We start from the raw sequence: 15,297 nt of genomic DNA, 5'->3' as shown, positions 1-15,297 counted from the left end.
TGTCAAGGACTTAGAAGTTCAAACTTTACTTGGTGCTTGGTAGTGGTCTGGTTCAATGCCCTGGCCAAGCTGTAGTGCTGCTGTACCCACTACCCACTCTGCAGCTTTGTATAGGACTTCAGTAAAGTCGTAAGTACAGTTGACATGCTGGTATACATAAAGCTTTGTAGGATATTCTTAATTTCTTACCGGGAAACGTGAGTATAAGGAAGGCAAAAGTAATGTACCGTCTTAATTGCTAGTTTGTATTCACCTAATTGTGATTCTCCTGGATTGACTCAGTCAAGCTCATGATGCCCCGTCTACATTTACCATTTCATCATACTTTTTTTACACACCATCTCGTCTGGTAACTTGTTTTAATTGAGAATTTACCTGTACGATAACTTTAAGGTAAGAGAATTTACCTGTACGATAACTTTAAGGTAAGATACGATAATTTTCATGCGACGGTACGATATATTGGGTCTCTGGGCAGAACATCCCTGCTCTGTCCACCCATTCCCGCCATTGTGTACGAGCGTGCTAGCTCCATTGTGTTGGATTCTCACGGTTCAATGGCCTCTACTATACCTGGTAGTGTGGGGAAAAGGCCTGGTGGTGTGGGGGGAGAGCCTGGTGGTGTGGGGGGAGGGCCGGGAGGCAGTGGTGGTGATAAAAAGTGGCCGGGACATTCAAAGTCAGGAGGAAAGGCTCGGATACTTACCCCCAACATCCATGAAACACCTCAACCTGGTCTCTGTGGTATGTTTCTCCTCATATAATGTGTACTGTACAGTTTTTATTGTTTGTATCTCACAATGCAATGTACAATAGTGATTTGATGTACTGTATTGCAAGTGAAAATGAAAATCTGATGTTACTTTAGGATAACCGGGAACCAATTAGCCTTTTTGCCATAAAGACAATGCCCCAATTTTCGCTAATTCCACTTTCGCACATTATTTTTGGACCCAATTAGGCGCGAAAATTGGTGCCCCACTGTAATGAATTCGGTGCCAGATAATAAAACATATTGTCTCTACGCACAGAGGTCAAACGATCTGATTAGCTTTTATTACCTCTTGCACAAATTCTAATATGGAGTTGATGGGAAGTTGTTGAATGCTGTGAAGAGTATGATGGTGCTAAGGCTGTAGTGCGTGTGGATGGTGAACTGAGTGAATTGTTCTCTTTGAAGGTTGGGTTGAAACAGGGATGTGTCATGTCTCCATGGTTGTCCAATCTGTACATGGATGGGGTAATAAAAAAAAGGTACAAGGTAGGGTAGTGGATGTTGGAGTGGCCCTGGTGAGAGAGGGTAGTGTTTGGAAACTCCCTGTACTGTTGTTTGCAGATGATACTGTGTTGCTGAGTGAAGACGAAGAGGAGTTGCAGGGCTTGGTGGATGAGTTTGGGAGAGTGTGTAAGAAACGGAATCTAAAGGTGAATGTAGGGAAGAGTAAAGTGATGGTCTTTGAGAAAGGTGAAGTCAGTGAATGTACGGCGAGGTTGGATGGTGAGGAATTGGAAAATGTGAGTACGTTTAAGTACTTGAGTAGTGTGATGAGTAAGGATGGAGGTTTGGAGGGTGAAGTGCTTGAAAGGGTACAGCAGGGAAGAAAGGTTGCTGGTTCCTTGAAAGCAGTGATAAGTAACAGTGAAGTGAGCATGGAAGTGAAAACGTTACTACTTGACAGTACAGTACTGTATTGTGATACCAACTCTAACGTATGGAAGTGAAGCTTGGACATTGTTCGAAGGACACAAGTCAAGAGTGAGAGCAGTGGAAATGAGTTACTTAAGAGGAGCCTGTGAAGTCGCATGAAGAGACAGGCTGACAAATGAGGATATAAAGGAGCGTTGTGGTGTGGATGTGGATGTGATAGGAAGCGTTAGGAGGAATACACTGAGGTGGTTTGGCCACGTGGAGAGGATGGAGGGTGAAAGACTGACGAAGGGAGTGTATGTGAGTGAGGTGGAGGGGGGGGGAGAGGGAGGGGGAGGCCGAGGATGAGATGGAGGGATGGGGTGGAGAGGTATATGACAGAGGGGGGTGTGAGTTGGGAGCAGGGCAGTGAAATGGCGAGGGACAGGGCGATGTGGAGGCGATTTGTTTGTGGCCACCCTGAACAGGACTGAGGCGTCTGGCAATAGATAGATAGATAAACAAATTCTAATATCTGTGTCTCACATGACCGACACTGACGGGTTTGCAGTACAAACTTTCCTGTCCCGTCATTCCACAACACTTCGTCACTGTGTCATAGTGCATAGCTCTGAAGGGTAACGATAGTTTTTCTTATGACTGTATACACAGGATTGTCATGCTTGGTCACCAAAATTATTGCTCTAGGGAAATCGTAATCATTTCGCTATTATGACAAAACTGGGTATAAATGATACTATAATTCATCATTCCAGTGATTCATCACATAGCGAACAAACATATAGCGGGGCCTGACTGTACTTCTCTATTAACTCCTTAAATCCAATGACATATTTCTTAGTCATGTGCGTTCTCAGATCAAATACTGTTCACCACTGTGGAGTGGATGTGGAGCGGTTGCATTGAGGCAGTTGGACAAAATTCAAAATACAGTAAAGCCATTAGATTACTCAATAATCCAGCCATTATGCAGGACCTTCCTCCATTACCAGTACGTAGAGATGTTGCTTCTTTAGCATTCTTTTATCGATATTTTTACAGTAAGTGCTCTGACGAACTGGCTTCAATTGTGCATCCCCTTCACATTTTCTCCCGAAATACTTGGGCAGCTGGGAGCGCCCATGAACTCACACTCTCTTCCCCACAATGCAGAACCTCTGCTTATCAAAATTCATTTATCCCCAGAACTACTACTCTCTGGAATTCACTTGCTGGGAGTTGTTTCCCCCCAAAATTTAATCCACATCAATTTAAATCCAGTTGTTATAAATATTTTATGAATGGAGGATGCCTTTAGGCACATGGACTTATTTTTTTTTCCTTTGTTTTTCCTTCCTCCATTCATTATCTTAAAAAAAAAAAAAAGTTTATATTTCCTATCCCTGGATAATTTTATTCAGCCTGACCTTTTCAGTGTGACAGTAACATGGAGAGTAAACCAGCATACTCTCCCAAACATTTCCTCTAACTATCTACGCACTACACCACATGCACTTTACATTTCACACAACGTATCCCACTACGTTACAGGGGTTGGCGCCAGCAAGGGCATGCGGCCAGAAAACTTTGCTCCCGCTACCTAGTGGCTGACTTCTGGGGGGAGGCGTGGCGGGGGTTCCGCCGGCATAGATCGTGGGTCCCGGGCGAGATGGGGCTTGGGCCTGTGCTACAGGGTACAGGGAATTGCGGTTCCTAGGCTGCCGTCTCCGCCCAATAGAGAGGGGCCCGAACCTGGGAGTAGCGCCCCAGGAGGCTGCCCTATCAATGGGTGTATAATGGCGGGATAGTTGCAGTGCCAAGGCGCGCTTGGAGGGTGTCCCTGCAGCTGTCCTGGCAGGGTGCCCCGAGGCCACTACCACAGCCACTGGTAAGCTGGTGGGCTAGGGGTCCCAGATTCATTGCCTGGACCTGGGACTGTGCAGTGAGTGGGACCTGTGCTATGTCTGTCCCCCTTTATTAATATTGAAGATGACAAAACAAAATAAGTTTCAAAGCAAGCCTGAGGACAGTAAATCACCCATGGGGATGAGGGTGGGTTCATGGAATGTGGGAAGTTTGAGGGGAAGTCACTGAGGCATTCAGTAGGAGGTGGGTGGATGTGGCGTGTTTGCAGGAAGTCCGGTAAAGGGGTGGATCAGCCAGAAAGATTGTTGGGAAGGACTGTTGCTATAAGTTGTTTTGGCAGGGGGGGACAGATGGATATGGAGGTGTTGGTGTGATGGCTGTGGAGAAATGGGTGGAATATGTTATGAATGTTTTGAGAGTAAGCGACAGGATATTGGTAGTGAAAATTCTGTTGGGTAGAAAGATACCTGCGATTATATTGGCATATGCTCCACAGGCAGGATTGGATGAAGCAGAGAAAGATAGATTTTGGGATGATTTAATACATGTAGTGGGTGGTATGCGGGATGATGAGATAGTGATTTTGGGAGGGGACTTAAATGGTCATGTAGTTGAAGCAGCACAAGGTTATGAAGGAGTGCATGGGGGATGTGCGTATGGTATAAGGAATGTAGAAGGGGAAAGGATACTTGAGTTTGGGGAGGCAATGGACATGATTGTGTGCAACACATATTTTAGGAAAAGAGACAGTAGGTTAATTACGTATGAGTCTGGGGGAAATAGCAGTCAGATAGATTATTTTCTGGTTAGGAGGGCCGATAGGAGGTTAGTGAGGGATGTTAAAGTTATAGGAAGTGAGGAGTGTGTGTAGCAGCACAAACTATTGAATTGTGATATGGGCTTAAAGAACAAGTGATGAAAAAGAGGACTCATGTACCTAGGAGGAAAATATGGAAGCTGAAAAACCAAGTAGTAAGGGATGCCTTCTATAGCGAGTTGAGGAGAGTGGTGGCTGAACAGGGAGCTGTAGACAGAGACGTTAATGAACAGTACAGAGCCCTCAAGAACAATTTCTTGAGAGTTATTGATGTAACATGCAGTTGGACAAGAGGACCACCAAGACATAAAATAACTTGGTGGTGGGATGAGGGTGTAGAAGCTGCAGTTAAGGAGAAAAGAAGGCTTTTCTGGGAATGGAAGAAGGGTGGTGGCAAAGAGGAATATTTGGCTGCCAAGCGTAGGTCTAGAAGAGAGGTATACAGGGCAAAGTCTGAGTCACAGAGACAATTACTTGATAACCTAAATCATGGGGAAAGGAAAAATATATTTAGGGTGGCAGGTCAAGTGAAGAGGGATAATTGGGATATTATAGGTGAGCAGTGTGTGAAGAATGATGAAGGAAGGGTAGTGGTGAACAGTGAGGATATTAAAGATGCATGGAGAGAGCATTATAACCGGTTGTTGAACGAGGAGTCTGACTGGGACAGGGAAGGTTTGGAGCCAGCAGATCCAGTGTCTGGCCCTTGGCCTTCAATTGATACTGCTACTGTGAGTGAGGCAATAGGCAGGATGAGGGTGGGGAAGGCAGCAGGTGTGTCTGGGTTGACTGCCGAAATGTTGAAGGCCTCAGGCGATACAGGAGTGAGTTTAGTCACTAACCTGATTAATAGGATTATTTATGAGTGTGTTGTCCCAGATGATTGGCTGAAGAGTGTAATTGTAAATGCATATAAAGTGAAGGGTGATGCCCTGGAAAGAGGAAATTATAGAGGTATAAAGCTTTTAGATCAGATAATGAAGGTAGAGTTTTAGAAGGTATGATTAGAGAAAGAGTGAATATTGATGAGATGCAGTTTGGGTTTATGCCAGGTAGGGGGACCACTGATGCTATATTCATTGTTCGACAGCTTCAGGAAAAATATATTGGTAGGAGAAGGGATCTTTATTTTGTTTTTGTTGATTTGGAAAAGGCCTTTGACAGAGTCCCTAGAGAGGTGGTGAAGTGGGCAATGAGAAAGCTTGGCTTGGAGGAGTGGCTGGTTAGGGTGGTTATGGCTATGTATGTGGGTGCTCACACCCAGGTAAGAGTGAATGGTGATTTGAGTGATGAGTTTTCCGTGAATGTTGGTGTGCATCAGGGGTCAGTCTTGAGTCCCATGTTGTTTATCATGGTACTTGAAGCCCTTTCACGTGACTTTAGAAACGGACTCCCGTGGGAGTTGTTGTATGCTGATGATTTGGTGTTGATTGCAGAGAACGAAAGGGAGATGGAGGAAAGGTTTAGGAAGTGGAGAGATGGTAAAGGGCACAAGGGTTTAAGGGTAAATGCAGATAAAACAAAAGTGATGATATCTAGGGTTGGTGGCGGTACTGTCAAAGACGAGGGAGAGAGGCCATGTGCAGTTTGCCACATGGGCGTGGGATGTAATTCCATCTTGTGCGGTGTGTGTGATAATTAGGTGCATAAGAGATGTAGTGGTATCAGAGGTAGACTGCGAGATAATGCTGATTTTATGTGTACGGCGTGTCGGGGTGAGCAGGTGGAGACTGTCAGCCGTAAAAGGATTGAACTTGCTGGTGAATCTCTTGAGTGTGTGGAAGAGTTTTGTTATTTGGGAGACATGTTGTGTGCCAGAGGTGGGGCTAGAGCTAGCTCTGTGGCTAGGGTGAGAAGTGGTTGGAAGAAGTTCAGGGAGCTCTTGCCTCTCCTGACACTGAGAGGACTCTCCCTACGTGCTAAGGGGTCTTTGTATGCAGCATGTGTTAGGAGTGTAATGCTGTATGGTAGTGAGACCTGGGCAGTGAAGGAGGAAGATATTTGCCGACTCAGACGTACAGAAATGACAATGATTAGGTGGATGTGCAGTGCATCCCTGCGTCCAAGGCCTGGAGGGGCTAGGTTCACGATGGAAGAGTTGAGAGGTAGGATGGGACTGGAGTGCACTGGTGTTGTGATGAGGAGAGGTAGATTGAGATGTTTGGACATATGAAGAGGCTGGGGGATGATAATTGGGTGAGGAAGGTGAGAAGTGTTAATATTGAGGGTGGGGTTATGAGGGGTAGCCCAAGAAAGACATGGGACGAGGTCATTAAGTGTGACCTCAGGGTTAAGGGATTGAACAGGGAGGCTGCAATGGATTGTGCAGCGTGGAGAGCTGCCATCAGGTGACCAAGGCCGACACATGCAAGCATGTTGGAACCTTTAAAAACGAAAACGAAAATGAGCCTGTGAGAGACCAACCTTTCAACTAGCACAAGTCAGATATAGCATTAATGAATTCCTTCACTGCTACACATCCTCACCGAGTTGAATAAAATGATCTAGAGACAGCACGAACAAGAGGATATACATCCTCATGATGAAACAGAAAATGTAGGGTACTGTACTTCATATGGTGCAACAGCAAAAGAAACATTTTGTACTTTATTAGTGGCTGTTTTATACCCGAAAATATATTACAGAAAGTACAAATTAGTATAATTACTGTACTGTATATTGCTATTAGTGTTAGTTTCATACTTTTCTTAGAAATTATATCCCTTAACAGAAATTTTTATCACTAAACATAACTCCATAATCACTACATAAATTTCTACACAACAAAAAACATTCTACTCTACAACACACTGCATACTATATTAAGCTACTGTACACTATTATACAACACCAAGGGCCTACAGTAACACAGATGTGTATCATGTACAGTACATAAGACCTTTCAAGTTTATATATCATACACAAATGAAAGATCCATATAAATAAAACAATTTTTCTGCCATTTTAAAATTAAAAAACAATCATAAATAATAACTATCATATCAATACAGCACTCTTAAGTCTAACTTAATATCCTTCAATTCCTGCAAAAGCTTTAGAAAGTGGAAAATATATATATATATATATATATATATATATATATCGAACATATTCACAATAAGTCCTTATGTACAAATGGGTATATGGAAAAAATTATAACAGGTCAGAGGATATTCTTCTTAACACCAAAGTACTGAGGATGAGGAGAAAAGCAATAAATTATTAATGAAAATAAACAGAGAATTTATTTAAGTATCTCAAGTGCAGATAGTGTAAAAATTATCCATCCATCATCCAATCCTATGTTGCCGCATGAGAAGTACAGGAGCCCGGGGCTAGGCAAGTTGGTCCTGACATTTAAGATGAGAGTGACAAGCCTCACTCATCCCTGAGTGGCATTACGTGAGCAATAAACTCAAACCACCCCTTGGATATAAACCTACATAGGCTCAACCTGACAGGAGTGCCTTCATTACCCACTAAACCACCAAGTGCCATAATCTGGTTATATGGTTACCGCCCAGCATAATACAGCAAATGGTCTCCTGGTGTACAGGAAGCCATTTGGCTTGTCACTCAATGTATAGTCACCCATAGGCAGAAGGAAGAGGAAAGCATGATGAAAAGAAAGACAAAAGAGGAAGGAATGGAAGACAGGAAAGGGCAAACACCCAAAGCAGCACTACATCGAGTCAGTGGATGGTGTGTGCCCTCCTACATGGAGTAAACAGTAAAATACAGTACAAGAAAGTTTTGCTATGAAGAAAAAAAGACTAGTGTCTGCCTTATGGCGCTAAGGGTGGATGAAAATAAACCACAGGACTCTGAAAGTAGTGAAAATACTGTACTCTGAAAAATGTAAAATAAACAACAAAAGAGCAGAGCTGTTAAAAGTACAGTACCCAACTTCAATACTTAAGTTGGAGTATTATTACATTTACAAAATTTTACTTGTCAAAGTAAAAGTACCATGAGGTGAATGTACTCAGGTAAAGTACCAAAGTATCTTGTCCATAAGTACTCAAATACTAAAAGTAAAAAGTAACCACTAAAACTTCTCGGGCAACTTCTAGCTATGAACTAACTAATTATTTGGTGCTGGAAATGTGACACTGTCAGAAGAGAGCAACGCTGTGTAGGGGCTGAAAATAGGAAGGCTTACAGAGTTGATGAGGCATATGTAGAGATGATTAAGTGTAAATAGAAAGCATTGAAATGTTAGTTAGAAATATGTGAGAAAGACTGGATGACTGCCATTGTACCAGTAGAGTGGAAGAGGACTGTGATTATGCTTAATATTGAGACAATGGTACTCGAAATACACTTATACCTCAATTTAAGGGACTAAATGGGGAATCAACTTGTCCCTTACTTGAAAATGTCCATTGTTTTACCACGTTTAAAAAGAATGTTATTATGAAATGCAATGCCAGTTTCACTTACCTTACTTATTTATATGATTCTGAATATTATTTTATGGGTACTGTATAAAGACACATATTAACGTGTACAGTGCTCGTCAGAAGTATTCAGCGTTGTCCGCCAGGCGCGCAATACTTATGGCCCAAAAAGAATCACCCATTCTGGGGGGTAAGAATTGAGCCACAAGTTTGAGCTCCGAGCATGACGTCACGGTAGCCTGGGGCCTTACGACGCGCTGGTTGGTTCCCGCCTCAGTCGCCCACGGGCTGCCTGAGAGAGAGGAACTCCGCCGAGTGTCCCTCTCAAATTGCGCCATTTTTTACCGAGTGTCCCGCAGCGTTTTGGCCTTCACAACTTTGTTATGGCACCTACCCGTGAACTATCGAGTGAAATCATATCCCAGATCATTGCTCTAAAGGAGGCAGGCCACCAGACAAAGGAAATTAGTGAATTGGTTGGTGTGGCACGATCGACAGTGCGTCGTTGGTGTGCGCGGTTTCGGGAGGAAAACAGTGGTGCAGTTCCCACAAAGAAACCGCGGTCTGGTAGGCCTAGGAAAACTTCCCCAAAGTCTGTTAATGTTTTAAAACGTGCAGTGGAGTTTAATCCTCGTGTGAGTGCAAGGAAAATTAAGGAGAGCAACCCGGAAGTGTTTGGTGAGGTGTCAGTGAGAACAGTGTCTCATAGGGTGCATGAGCTTGGTTACACAAGTCACAGGCCTGTGAAAAAACCTCTTCTCACCAAGAGCCAGAGAATTCGTAGGCTTTCCTTTGCTAATAAATATCTAACCTGGGGTGAGGAGCAATGGTTGTCAGTGTTGTGGTCTGACGAGGCAACGTTTAGTGTTACCTGTAACAGAGGAGCACGTGTGTATCGACGCAAAGGTAGTGACCCACTTGACCCACGGTATGTAGAAAGCACAGTTAAACATCCTGATTCACTCATGGTATGGGGTTGTTTCTCAGGGAAGGGTTTGGGGAAGCTTGTTGTACTTCCCAAGAACATCAGAGTGAATCAGGATGTTTACCTGGAGCTTCTGTGTGATCATTTACCAGACTCCTTCGAGCTAACAGGTGCACGAGTGTTTCAGCAGGACGGTGCACCTGCTCACAAGGCCAAATCGGTCACCAATTGGCTTCGTGACTGCGAGGTATCATTCATGACAGACTGGCCAGGAAATAGCCCAGACCTCAACCCCATTGAAAACCTCTGGTACCTCGTAAAGAAGAGTCTCCAAGGGAAAGACGTGAGCTCTCTGCCTAAGTTGGAAGCCGCCATTCGTGACTCCTGGGACAAAATACCCCTCCAGCACCTCAGGAGCCTCGCCCTTTCACTTCCAAGACGTCTCAGGTCCGTGAAGAAACGTAAAGGCTACCCTACGAAGCACTAAAGGTAAATAAAATGCATTATTTATATGTTTTTTCAATGTTGAAAGGTTTGTTTCTCAGGAGGGACACAGGGCGCTCTATACTTCTGACGAGCACTGTATAACCTAGACATTACGTATCATTTTTGATTGGTCTTGTCCGCTTGCCAGGCAGAATGTGGAGTCCCTTAAATCTGAAATCCCTTAAATGGAGGTCCCTTAAATCGATGTTTGAGTGTACGTGGAAAAAATATCACACAATATGGCTACAGAGGGCAACACAAAAGGTATTTGGAAGAATAATGCTAAAGAAGGTAGGGAATACATTGGAATATCTGGCTAGTTAAGAACAGGGGTATTTGGAATGGTAGGGGATGTGTGGAATATGCAGAATAAGTACCTAGAATGAAACAAACAGTGGAGAATGCTTGTGAAAAGGACTGTAAGGTATTTATGGGACTAACGCATCATGCGAATGCTGCTAAGAGTTTTGATGGTAGTAATGAAGCCTTTGTTAGGTTAGGTGAGCATTAAATGAGTGGTTGGAGATCAGTGTTGATGTGAGACAAGAAGCATGATGCCAACATGAATATCCTGTGTGTATTTACCAACCTCATTTACCTAACTGTATAATACAGGATTTGAGCTAAGTTCATGTTGTCCTGTCTCTTTTCTACAAATTCTTAATACTTTCCACAATCCTTGTCTATCCACCCTGTCATATGCTTTCCCCAAATCCATGAAGGCTGCATACAACTTCTTTCCCTTCTCTAGAAACTTTTCCACTAAAGATCAAGGAATGAATATCTGATCTACACAACCTCTTCCCTTCCTAACACCTCCCTGTTCTTCGCCAACTAATTCTTCTGTTCTTTCCCTAACTCTGTCAATAAGTATCCTACCATATACTTTTCCTATTACACTAAGAAGACAAATGCTCCTATGATTACCACATACTTCTTTTTCTCCTTATCCTTTGTACAGGGGCATAATTATACCGGACTTCCAATCCTCCAGGACTCTACCTTCCTCCCAGGCCAATCTACACAACTTCCACATCCTTTCTATTACTCTCTCTCCCCCATGCTTCAGCATTTGACCACACACTCCATCATTTCCTGGGGCTTTCCCCATTTTAACTTTCTTCATCACTTCCACAACTTCCATTCTACTGATTTCTTCCTGTCTTCTCACACCCCTCCATCTCCCAGCCACTTATACTCACATTACTTTCATTCTCTATGTTCAACAATTCCTTAAAGTGTTCTCTCCACCAGCTCACTTTTCTCCCTTCTCCACTAGTAATCTACCATTTTTATCTTTCACTTCCCAACCAACTTCTTTGGCACCCTGTCTAACTCTCCTTACTTCTTTCCAGAATATTTTCTTACTTTCCCTCCACTTTACATTCAATTTCCTTCCAAATTCACAATCCACTCTCCTCTTACTCTCTCTTACTAATCTTTTCACCTCTCTCTTCCTCTCTACATACAACTCTCTCTCCTGTCTCTCAACTTCTTCATGCTCCTGTTTCTCATCCACTTATTATATGCTTTCTTCTTTTGTGCCACAGCCTCTCTCACCTCTTCATTCCATCATGCTGTTCCCTGCAACCCCTTTCGTCTTCTCTTCACCCCACACACCACCTCACATGCTGCACAGATTTCTTCTGTGAATATCTTGCACAGACCTTCACTGTGCCTCATATGAGGTCTGCAGTTCAGCAAGGGTTATGTGATTGGTAATATATATATTTTTTTTTAGGACTGTAAAAGGCACTAGTACTGTACTACAGATTAGTTTTGTTACATTAAGTCAGAGGCGTCAATGTATGTACAGACATTATATTGATTATCACTGCAGTATTAATAATAGTAATAATGATAGTAATACTGATAATAATAATAATAATAATAATAATAATAATAATAATAATATTATTATTATTTATTATTATTATTGTTATTATTATTACTGCTATTATTATTACTACAGTAAAAGTCCTGTAATCCGAATAACAGGGAACTGAGGGTGTTTCGGACTATTATTTTTTTCGGGCTGTTGGGAGAGACCTCTGAAAACATCAGAAATATGTATGTGATCATTAAATAAACATGTAAAATTATATGGGTTATTGTTTTACTCATCAGATATGCATAGAAGTTTAGATGAATAGTTGCAGGCAGGTATATCCAAGTCCAAGAGCAAGTCCAAGCCAGATAAATCCTTAGATAGAGCTCAGAATAATATGTTAAGAGTCCGGAAAAACTCGAAAAATTTTTCCTTGAATAATTTGGAGTACTGGAATATTCGGATTATTGGTGGTTGGATTGGAGGACTTTTACTGTATTATTGTTACTAAGCAACGTTAGGTCTGGTTAGTACTTGGATGGGTGACCGCCTGGGAACACCAAATGCTGTTGGCATCCCTACGTGTCAAGTGGGGTTGGTGGAGGATTAGTGACCCTCCCTGTAAAACAATTAACTCTAAGCCCTTGGCCACCCCATCTGGGATACATGGCATCTGGCAATGAATGAATGAATGAAAACATCTTCCACATGCCCCATCTGCTCCAATCCATATTTACCCAGTCGCTCCTCCACTTCCTTCTTATATTCTGCCCTTTTTCCATCCTCTTGTAACCTTTCCACCCTCCTTGTATAAGCTACTTCCTCCTCTCCTTCCCTTTATCTATTTCTCTATTTCGTTTGGACACTGATTCTAACCACCACCAAGTGGTGGTCAGAGAGTCCACTACCCCAACCTCTATATACTCTTGCATCCATTACACACCTTCTCATCCTGTCATCCACACATTCACAATCAATCATTGTCTTCCGTTCACCATCCACCCTTCTCATCACTCGCCACATATACTGTACCTGTGGATCATTTTGTCCCTGAAGAGGGTATTGGCTATCACCAACCCCCTCCCGGCACAAATGTCCACTAAAGCACTGCCATTCTCATCCCTCTCTGCAGGCACACCCCACTCACCAACTACTCCATCCACCTTCACATTCCCTACTTTTCCATTCATATCTCCTGTCAAAAATACTCTCTCATTCCTTTCAAACTTTTCCAAGCACACTTCCAGATTTGTCCACAACTCTTCTCTCACTCTGCTTGCATGATCTCACATTGGCACACACACATACACAACTGACCACATTTGTAGTCCAACTTTCAATCTTACCCATACAATCCTTGAGACACCTGATCCATATTCTCTTACAATCTCCTTCCATCTGTTACTCACAACAATACACACTCCTTCTTTTTGTTCTTCTATCAAATAATATTCCAACTATTTCAACAATTCTCCATGTATACCTCCATAGGTTATCAATTTCCACAATAATCTTCTCTGAGGCACTCTATTAAAGGCCTTCTTTAAATCCAGACAAATACAGTCTACCCATCCTTCCCTTCTTGAACAAAGTCTATCACTCTACTATAGAAGCTAAACAAGTTCATAACACAAGACAACCCTTCTCTAAATTCATTTGCTTAGACGTTACTACCACATGCCCTTGAAGGAATTTTATTCATCTTTTTCTAATGGCACTTTCACATAGTTTGCAGACTATACTACGGAGGGAGACCGGTCTATCGTCAAGCGGGTCCTTTCTGTCACCACCTTTATAAATCGGAACTATATTTGCTCTTTTCCATTCAGTTGGTAGCTCCCCACTTTCTATGGAAGACTTTATAATGTCATAGATGGGCCTCACTAGCTGGTCTGCACATTCTTTCAAGATCCAACCAGCTACTTCATCCAGTCCCATTGCCTTTCTCACATCTGTATCCTTCATCAACCGAAGTACTTCATTTCTCTCAACTACTACTGCTTCCAATTTCTGGGGCTGCAACTCTGTTTCAGGTTTTAAGAATTCCTCTAATGTTACAAATACTGACTGCAATTTATCATTCACTATGTCAAACATTTCCTCTTCTTTTTCATATATTACATCACCATCTCTCAATCTCACTATGCTGTTCTTTGTTCTAATTTTACTATTAACAAACGTGTAGAACAGCTTGGATTCTTTCTTGTTTTTATTAATGATATCCTTCTTGCATTTTTGTTCCTTCTCCCTTCTTACTTTTACATACAATATTCATTTCTTACTTCTTTGTACCCTTTCCAAGCTTTTTCAGTATATCTTTTTCTTAATTTATCCCATGTTCTGCGATTAATTTCAAGTGCCTCCCTATGTCTTTTGTTAAACCAATCTTTCTAGCTTCCTTTTTTTGCAGGAACTTTAGGAACAGGGTTTCTGACTTTCTCATATATCTTCATAAAGATATCATATTTCTCCTGGTTATTTTTCCCTCTCCATTCGACGCCAGTCCATATTTCCGTAATATTGTCTTAAGGAGTCAAAATCCATTCTCCCATATTATATCTATTTTGTCAATACATCTCTTCTTTTTCGTCCACATCCCCTCCCAATACTGTACCTTCCTCTCCATACCCAAGTGGTCACTCTTTCCTAGGGGCAATGATACTGTAATTTTGGTATATCATTACAGTTTCTTGTAGGGTAAAAATCCAATCCAATCTTGTTGAATCCTCTCTCCTAATTCTTGCATTTTCTTTAACCAACTGTATTACCATACTTTCCGTTATCAGCTCCATCAGTTTATACCCCCACGTATCCACACTGCTCCCTGCATAATTCCTACCTAACCAACCTCTCTACAATTAAAATCACCCACTAGCAGCAATCTATTTCTCCGCTCAATTATCTTCCTTATCATATCGAGACTCACTCATTAACTGTTCATACTCATCCCTGTTCCATGCTCTAGTCCTTGGTGGCATGTAAATCACCACTGTATCTAACTTTTCTCCATGTTCTTCCACAATTTTCACTCCTGGTATTTCCACTTTTGTATTTCATAAATTAACCCTTTTTGCAATTACCTTACCTTTTTATCAGTTATAATCATCACTCCTCCTCAAAACTTTCCTTCTCTGTCTTTTGTCCACACATTATATTCGTTTTAACCAAGCACATTTGCATCAAATTCACTCTTTAATTTAGTTTCAGCAACACATACCACTTCTGGCTTCTTTTCCCTAATACAGTCACCAAGGTCTGGTTTCCTCATTATCAATCCATCCACATTTGCATACATTACTTTATCATTTGAGCCTGAGTCTTCTTTACCACTTCCTTATTTATTTTAAC

Source organism: Coenobita brevimanus, chromosome 90 (genome assembly GCF_032717465.1).
Source record: "Coenobita brevimanus isolate Jiangsu-jjx chromosome 90, ASM3271746v2, whole genome shotgun sequence".
Classification (NCBI taxonomy): Eukaryota; Metazoa; Arthropoda; class Malacostraca; order Decapoda; family Coenobitidae; genus Coenobita; species Coenobita brevimanus.
This window is presented reverse-complemented; position numbering follows the sequence as displayed.